The 8,316-nt window shown below is 38.1% G+C and overlaps 1 long non-coding RNA gene across 1 annotated transcript; it reads right to left on the bottom strand.

The window, feature by feature from the left end:
- Nucleotides 1-618: 618 nt before the first annotated feature.
- On the bottom strand, nucleotides 619-6,533 carry LOC137180275 (uncharacterized). The gene is made up of 3 exons (XR_010927939.1): nucleotides 6,442-6,533; nucleotides 4,079-4,194; nucleotides 619-2,468 (listed from the first exon to the last, which is right to left on the bottom strand). It is a non-coding gene; the product is annotated as an uncharacterized lncRNA (long non-coding RNA).
- Between the last annotated feature and the right edge of the window lie 1,783 nt (nucleotides 6,534-8,316).

Here is an 8,316-nt window from a genome sequence, read left to right as displayed (position 1 = left end):
ATGTGTTCATAGAAGCATTCCCTCTCATTCCCTCTCATTCCCTTGAATGAGAAAGGGTGTCCAAACTTTTGACTGCTACTGTATTTAATTTATACTCTAATAAATGGATACTGGATACTCTAATAAAGTTAAAGTCTCAGCTTTAATTTGATTCAATATAGAGAGAACTGTTTGGGAGATATTGCCCTTTTAACACATAGTGCCCAAAGTTCAGGGGTTCAAAAGTAATTGAACACTTGGCCACTAAATGCTTCAGGTTTTATTTACCTGTGGACCACAATATATCCATGAAGTTTTGACTCTACTGCTTTTCTGATTTCCTTTGGTTTCACACACCAGTGCAGTTTGATATCTTTTGTGGTTTCTAGTATGTATGGTGTACTCTGTGTTATATCATAGTGTTGTATAGTTCACTGTGATGTTATATAGTCTAGCAGAATATTTTCTTGTTGTATGATATGTATACAGAGTGTGTAAAGAGGCGGCTAAGCTCAGTGGGACTACACCTGGTGAAGAAAAGGCTCAGTTTGTTCTGTTTGACCTACAGAATCCAAACTATGTAAAAGATTATAGTATTATTATTCAGGAATTACCAAATGATTGACACACAGACCAGAATGGATGCTTAGCCAAGCTTTAATCAGAAAAAAAACAGAGTATTGATAGATTTGCTAATGTGTTACAGAAATACAGAGTACAATGATATAAGTACTGTAAATAGAAAGATTTTTTTTAAAAATAGGATCTAAATCCAAGGTGATGTTTGGTCTGAGTGCTTAAGACTCAGTCAAAGGCAGTGGAGGACACACAGTGGTCAGAGTTTGGACAAATCTTGATTTTGTTACAAATTTGTTTCCACCTTCTGAGGCATAATACCATGAATGTTGCTTCTCAATTTTTTCTACTCTATTTATTAATCTGTGTTATCATTAGGTGCTCACACCCTTATCATCCTTAACATTAAAGTATAACATGAGCGTGAGCATGGTGGTTAGCAGTCCACTACCAGATCAACTCAGAGGGTTCCTAAGTGTAAAAAAGCAATAGCGTTAAGATAATATTACTAAAAATACTGATGAATTTGATAAGTTTATAATATCGATGGTCGAAGAGCAAAACCTCCCATCTGAAAAATGCAGTTTTTTGAGAAAAGTAAAAAAAACTTGTTTTCTCTCAGAATGCTATTTATTAAGGATACCCAGTACATAATACACTGTTTTTGGACTATATTATTATATTATGTGTTAACAATACCGACTAGATATTAATGCCTCGCAAAGTGCAGATAGGAGCTTTTGCACTTGGTGCAAGTTGGAAGAGGTTCTACAAAACGATGCTCTAAATTAAGTTAATAATTAAAATTAAATTAAAAATAAAATTAAGTTTGTTTTCAGGTAAAAAGATGTAGTAAATGTAATAGTTACTACATTGTAGTATACTAGGGTCAGAATTCCCTAAGTGGGAAATTCCTTAAATTCAGTGTATTTGCTCCCTTGTCCACTGGAAATGAATGTTCAGTGATTCGTGCTGTAGCCTCTCTACACACGCAGGGACTCTACGTTGTGTTTTTGTTTTGTTGTGTGACTTTTCTGTCACAAGGAAGGGCGGGATTATCTTGCAGACAGACTGAATATGAGCAGCCTTCCTTGTTCTCATCATCCAAAGTGAAATCCGCCGATCAGAAAATTCTGCAGAGAGGAGGTTTTGCGCTTTGGCCATCGATATATCAAATTTAATGGAAAAAAAGTTTTTAGTAGAAAAACTTGTTTAGCCGCAGCAAAAAATAAAGAATGTAAAAAATATATTGATAAAGCACCGCTGTACTCAAATACACACAGCCGCGAACATGGCTGTAGATCCTTAGTCTTGTTATTAAGCAAAATGAGTCTCAGTCAAGGTGGGTTCAAATCTGTTTCCCCTGAATCACAGCTTTCACAGAACTTATCTACCCTCTGCCAAACCTTCTGCCTTTTCCCCTTCTACGCCGTCTCATTCCTCTGCCTTTTCCCCTTCTACGCCGGCTCATTCCTCTGCCTCTTCCCCTTCTACGCCGTCTCATTCCTCTGCCTTTTCCCCTTCTACGCCGGCTCATTCCTCTGCCTTTTCCCCTTCTACGCCGGCTCACTCTTCTGCCTTTTCCACCTCTACGCCGGCTCATTCTGCCTTTTCCCCTTCTACCCCGGCTCACTCTTCTGCCTTTTCCACCTCTACGCCGGCTCATTCTGCCTCGCCCCCGTCCGCTACCCATGCCCCCTCCTCTGCCCGAGCGCTGTCCTCTGCCACTATCTAATAATTGGCTCAAATGGTCCAAAGCATGTGACTTTGCATGATCATCTGGTTCAGGATTTTCAGGACTTCTCGTCACGTTGTCACCAGGGTCACTTCTGGAGACTTCCTGATTGACTTTGTCAGTGTTCTGGTTCTGGTTCTCTGGGATGGTTACAGCCGGACTGCCTTCTGTTACGTATCTGCCAAAGGAAAAAAAATATACAACATGCCACCATGTATCTTAGATATTTTGGTGCAGAACACAATATGAGTTGTTTGATTTGTAAGGCAGTAACCTAAGTTGACCACTAAGTGGCACCCTTGCTCTCTTTCTCTCTTGCCATTTACTCTGTGAAGAATGCAGCATTTCTCTGTTTGTCCTCTGCAGGACACAGTATATCTGAAGCTTCTTCAATTTAAAAAGCAAATTCTTACATTTGTAGAAAAGCAAAGGATGGCATGGATAATAATTAGCTTAACTTTTTTGTGTGGAACATTTATCTGCTTTGGCAGTATATCTGAATTGTTGTTAGCAAGACTGAACAAGCCTGCCTTACCTTACTGCTGGAGGTTGTTGGGGCTATATGCAACCTGAAAAGTACGACTGCAAACACTACTCAGGGCTAAAAAGGGGTTCTACCTTCTCAGCATGTTTTTGGGGGTAAAAACATATTTTAATCTATATCTTTAATACGACTTATTATTCTCTTAAAAACACTAAAACACTAAAGTTAAGCATCAATCATACAGTAAGGCAGTGCAGCTCTGTGTTTTTTATAGTAAAAATGCAAATACTATACTACTAGCTATAGAACAGTATTAGTAGCTATATTATCTATCATAAAGTAAAAGGTCTTTTTAAAGTAGTTAGTGCATTAACAATACAGAGGTTTAAGTGTCATATCTATTTGTTTTGTTATATTACCATTAATATAGAAAGCACAATCAACAAAATTTACAACAATTTACAACAAAATCAGAGGTTTTGCCCTCTGGCTTAATGTTTTTCTGGGGTAAGAAACATATTTTCACACCTACTGTACCTCTCTGACACAGTGTCCCGACCTAGTGTGGCAGTCTGAATACATCCTTAGGTGGCAAAATTCGATAATGCTTTATTTTGCAGGTCCTTTATACTAATTTCCTGGAAATTTGCAGGTATTTAACTGTTCATTTTGGGGACATTTTACAGAGGATGGTGCAGTCGGGTAGAAATCATGAGAAAAAACAGAGCTGTTAAGTTGGTTTAGTTGGTAAATATTCATTCATCATTTTTGGGTTCATACATAATTGTTAATTTGCAAAAACTCTTGATAAATTAGACTCTTAACTCTTTGACTGACAGAAAATACTCAGTTTTCAGTGTGTAATTTGGTGTGTCAAACTACATATTAGGCTGTATAATGACCACATTTCCTGTATAATACCAAATTACATCATCCTTGTGCCAAGAAGACATGTGCCAAGAATGAACAGTTACACAGCAGCTTAATAGGAAATTATTGAAAAACCTAATATGTTAACATGAAGTTTGACACAAAAAACTACACACTGAAAACTAAGTATTTTCTGTCAGTTGGAGAATTGTCAAGGGTCTAATTTATCAAGAATTGTTACAAACTTACAACAAACCCAAACATGATGAGTGGGTACTTACCAGCTTACTACTGTCTCTGTGTCTTAAAAATTAACCATTAAATACCTGCAAATTACTCTGAAGATTTCCAGGAAATTAGTATAAAATTGAGGGATCTGTAAAATAAAGCGTCACCCAAAATTCTTTCAGCCAATGAATCGAAAGTTAACTCACTCTTTCAAGATGCCATCTCCATTTCCTGCAAGCCTGTTCTGGTTCACAGCAGCCAAACTGTTTTCAGCAGACAGGAAGAAGGCCAGTATCACCGTCACCCAGCACAGGCCAGCCATCTGCACACAGAACAAGTTAATGAGCACCCTGATGATACTTTTAACAAAAAGTATCCTCATAAACATGAGTAAAATAGGGCTAATTATAATAACAAAAGGAAGTAGTTTAGTAAGTATAGTCTTCTCTGTTATTAAACACAGGATACGTTGCTAACCTACAGTATATATTTTCCACATTTATTAAATTTTGGCTTTTCATATTTAAATGTAATAAATTAAAATGTGCAAAATAAGACACCTTTAAGTTAGAGTTCATTCATTCATGTTCAGTGAGGATACTGCAAATCTGGAAATATCTGCTGAGAAATTAGGCAATAGTCATTAAAGCCTTAATTTTAGTGAATATCAATAAAGCCATGAAACCGTCTTGTTGTAGTCCAGACCTCTGAACAGACACTAGATGAAAATGGATAATTATGCACTCTGAGATGAAAGGGAGGCTTGAATTTTCCACCTATTACTTTTGCAGATTGTGCAGGTTATGCAGCAATGAAAAGAAATTAAATACATTTATTCAAGAACTAAAAGTACTTAGGTACAATTTTGAGATAATTGTACTTCAGTTATGTATTTCCATTTCATCCCACTTTTTACTCCACCACATTAATTTGACAGTTGTAATTACTTTTCAGTTTAACATTTAACACGACAAAAACATATGATGAGCTCATAAAACACAACACATTGTCAAAGATTACATCAGTGGTTCACAACCTTTTTGGCTTTCATACAAACAGTGTCTAGTTGTTGCCCCTTTTCACGTTTCAGATGTCTATGAGTGTTTAGCACTTCCACCAAAAAGACATTTCATCTCTAAAGTTGGGTTGAGATGGTAAACTGCATTATCGTTATAATGCAGTATTTTGTAATTGTTATACTGGTACTTTTACGTAAGTAAAGGATCTGAATACTTTTTCCACCACTGAGGTTCTGGCAGAAAAAGTCATGTCTCATGTTTGATCTCCCCGGAAGTCCATCAGCCACACCCCATCAGTTCTTCTGGTTTGTTCTCTACACCCCTGCATGTGTGCGCATCTCACTACAACATCACTTGGAAACCTGACTTTCTCTGGTTCTGAACACTAGTGGGGCAAAAATGTAAAGTTTGGCCTGATGGTGGTGCTAGAGGAAAGGCCATAATCAGCTAATCTGATTGACTGCACTTAAAGGACGGGTTCACAATTTTTCCAGTCTGTCTTAAAACAACAGTCAGGTGTCCATATGAACAGTGAAAGAGGTTTTCCTTGCTGTAATCATTCCTCCTGTTCATACTGGATATTAAAAGATCCCCTTCAAATGTGCTTTCATTGTAAGTGATGGAGGCCAAAATCCACAGTGTGTCCACACAGTTATTTAAAAGTTGATGTGAAGCTTATATGAGGCTTCAGCAGTCTGAGTTAGTCATATCAAGTGGATATCTGACACATTTACAATCTTTTTAGCATCAAATTCCCTCTTTATGTTTCCTCGGACAGTGTTTCCCTGTTGAGCTGCGGTGGAAGTATAGTAACAAAAAGAGGAACTTTGGCACTAAAAAGACTGTAACATTGAAAGATATCTACTTGATTTGACTCATTTGGACGCTGAAGCTTCATATTAGCTTCAGATAAACTTTTAAATACATTTTTGCACAGAAGGAGGACTGTGGATTTTGGATAATGGAAAAAGACTGACACCCTCACACTTACTCCAAAGCCACAGTTATTATTAAAAATTAAAAATGTTAACATGTTAACATGCTAAAGTAGATTTATCTGTCTTTGGAGTTTGTAGCTTGCGCCTTTGTGAAGGATGGCAGCTGTTGTCAGTTTGGATCACAACAGTTACAATGACTTCCAATGTCAACCCAGAATCCAAAAATGTAAGAATGTGCCAATATATCCAAACCATATAAACTTCTCAAACCATTCCCACAGCATAACCCATTTCTCTGCCATTAAATATAGTATGTTACACACACTCATACTCTCATTGACTGCTTCCTTGTCATGCTGTCACCTACTCATAGAGGCCTGTTGGGTACCCACAGTGTTTATGGATAACATCAAGATCTCTAGATGACAGGATTTTTCAAAATAATAGCAACCATGGCCAGTCTGGACTTCCATATGGTGGAAGGTGTCAGGAGACACGAGACTCCATTAAAGGCCTAAAAGTTGCATAATTTGAGTTCTAATTTGCACTTGAGCTTGTTGCTACCTTCCTTGTTAGAGTTAAGATAAATACAGCAAAGTGAAAATCTTTTACCTCCTTTGCTGGAGAAAGATGTCTGATGGAAGTTGTTCGCTCTGTTTTCTTCTCAGTGTTAGGAGGGACGGTGCTGCAGTGAACACAATAAAGAGGAAGGGGCTTTTTTATAGAGGAGAGGTTGACTGTGGCCAAACACTCAGAGTGGCACCATGCCCTTATTTGAACATATTTTTCAAATATTAGAAAGAAGGAAGAAGACAAGAGAGACATTCTGCAGTTTGATTTAGGAAGTTAAATAACAGAAAAACCTCAATACTCACAAACAGTTAACAGCTACCACCATGTCCTTTCCTTACAAAGTTGTAATGGCTAACGTTCTTCAAACAGTTACCTACTTACACAACCAGCAGAAATGCAGCAACATTAGCATTCATTTGAAGTCCAATATTCACTCTCATTTTAGCTCTAATTTAGTCTCCATGAAGGCGCGTTGCATTCACCAAAGAAAGAAGAAATTGGAGGCCTCATCTTGTAATTATGAAAAGATCTGATAGTTATGAGAAAATATCCAGAACTTGGAATTATGAGACAAGGTTAAGTTGGTTATTAATCATTGCTGTTTGAGGCATGACAATAATTAACTCATGACACCAACCAATTCACTCAATCCTAAACCCTGCTGCAACTGGCCCTGTGCCCTTTTTCATCGGTAAAATTAATAACCTCCGATTCGCTATTTCACCTTAGCAAGTTTGAGCCTGTGTCCCTTGCTCATATTAAAGACATAGTCTCACACACTAAGCCAACTACTTGTCACCTGGATATTCTCCCATCATACCTGTTAAAAGAAGTAGTGTGTTGGTCCTACAATATATCCTAAACAGTAGTCTAGCAACTGGTTCTGTTCCCACCTGCCTTGAACATGTGGTAGTACATCCCATTATTAAAAATCCCAACCTCAATGCAACCGTTCTAGATCATTTCCAGCCTATTTCAAAGCTGCCATTCTTATCGAAAGTCATTGAAAAAATTGTCTACTCGCAGCTCTTGTTCTTTTTAAAAAACAATAATATCATGGAGAAATGTCAGTCAGGTTTCAGGGCCCGTCACAGCACAGAGTCCGCTTTGCTTAAAGCCTTCAACAATCTGCTATTGTTACTTGACTCTGGTAAATGTGCCATTCTGATTCTTCTTGACCTTAGCTCGGCCTTTGATCTAGTCGACCATACTATTTTCCTGCACCGTATTGAGCACCAGGTCGGTATTCAGGGTAGCGCCCTCCAGTCATTCGCCTCCTACCTAGCAGATAGATCATTTTCTGTCAAAAACTGGAAACCTCTCCTCCTTGTCTGCTCTCATCACCTGTGGAGTACCTCAGGGCTCCATTTTAGGGCCCATTTTAATCACCTTACACATGCTCCCTTTAGGCTTTATCTTCAATCTAACGTTGCTACGCAGATGACACTCAGCTATACCTCCCTTTAGAACATGGCGATAACAATAATAACACAGTTAGGTCCCTCCTTGACTGTGTCCAGGATATAAAAAATTGGATGGCACAAAACTGTCTTCAGTTAAATGATAGTAAGACAGAAGTGGTTTTATTTGGTCCCTCCAACTCTACTGGGGGTATAGCCAATCACTTAGGGCCCTTGGTCCTTAACCTTCATACCCCTGCCAGAAATCTTGGTATCATTTTCAATCCAGCTGTAAAATTTGACAAACAAATCAACTCTGTTGTCAAAGGTTGTTTTTTCCGGCTAAGATACATCGCCAGACTTAAACAGTTCCTCTCATTTCATGACTTGAAGACTGTCACAAATGCTTTGATTTCCTCTTGACTGGATTGCTGCAATGCTCTTTATTTGGGTATTAGCCAGTCATCCTTGTCTCGCTTACAGCTGGTGCAGAATGCTGCTGCAAGGCTACTAA

This window comes from Thunnus thynnus, chromosome 3 (genome assembly GCF_963924715.1).
Source record: "Thunnus thynnus chromosome 3, fThuThy2.1, whole genome shotgun sequence".
Classification (NCBI taxonomy): domain Eukaryota; kingdom Metazoa; phylum Chordata; class Actinopteri; order Scombriformes; family Scombridae; genus Thunnus; species Thunnus thynnus.
This window is presented reverse-complemented; position numbering and strand designations above follow the sequence as displayed.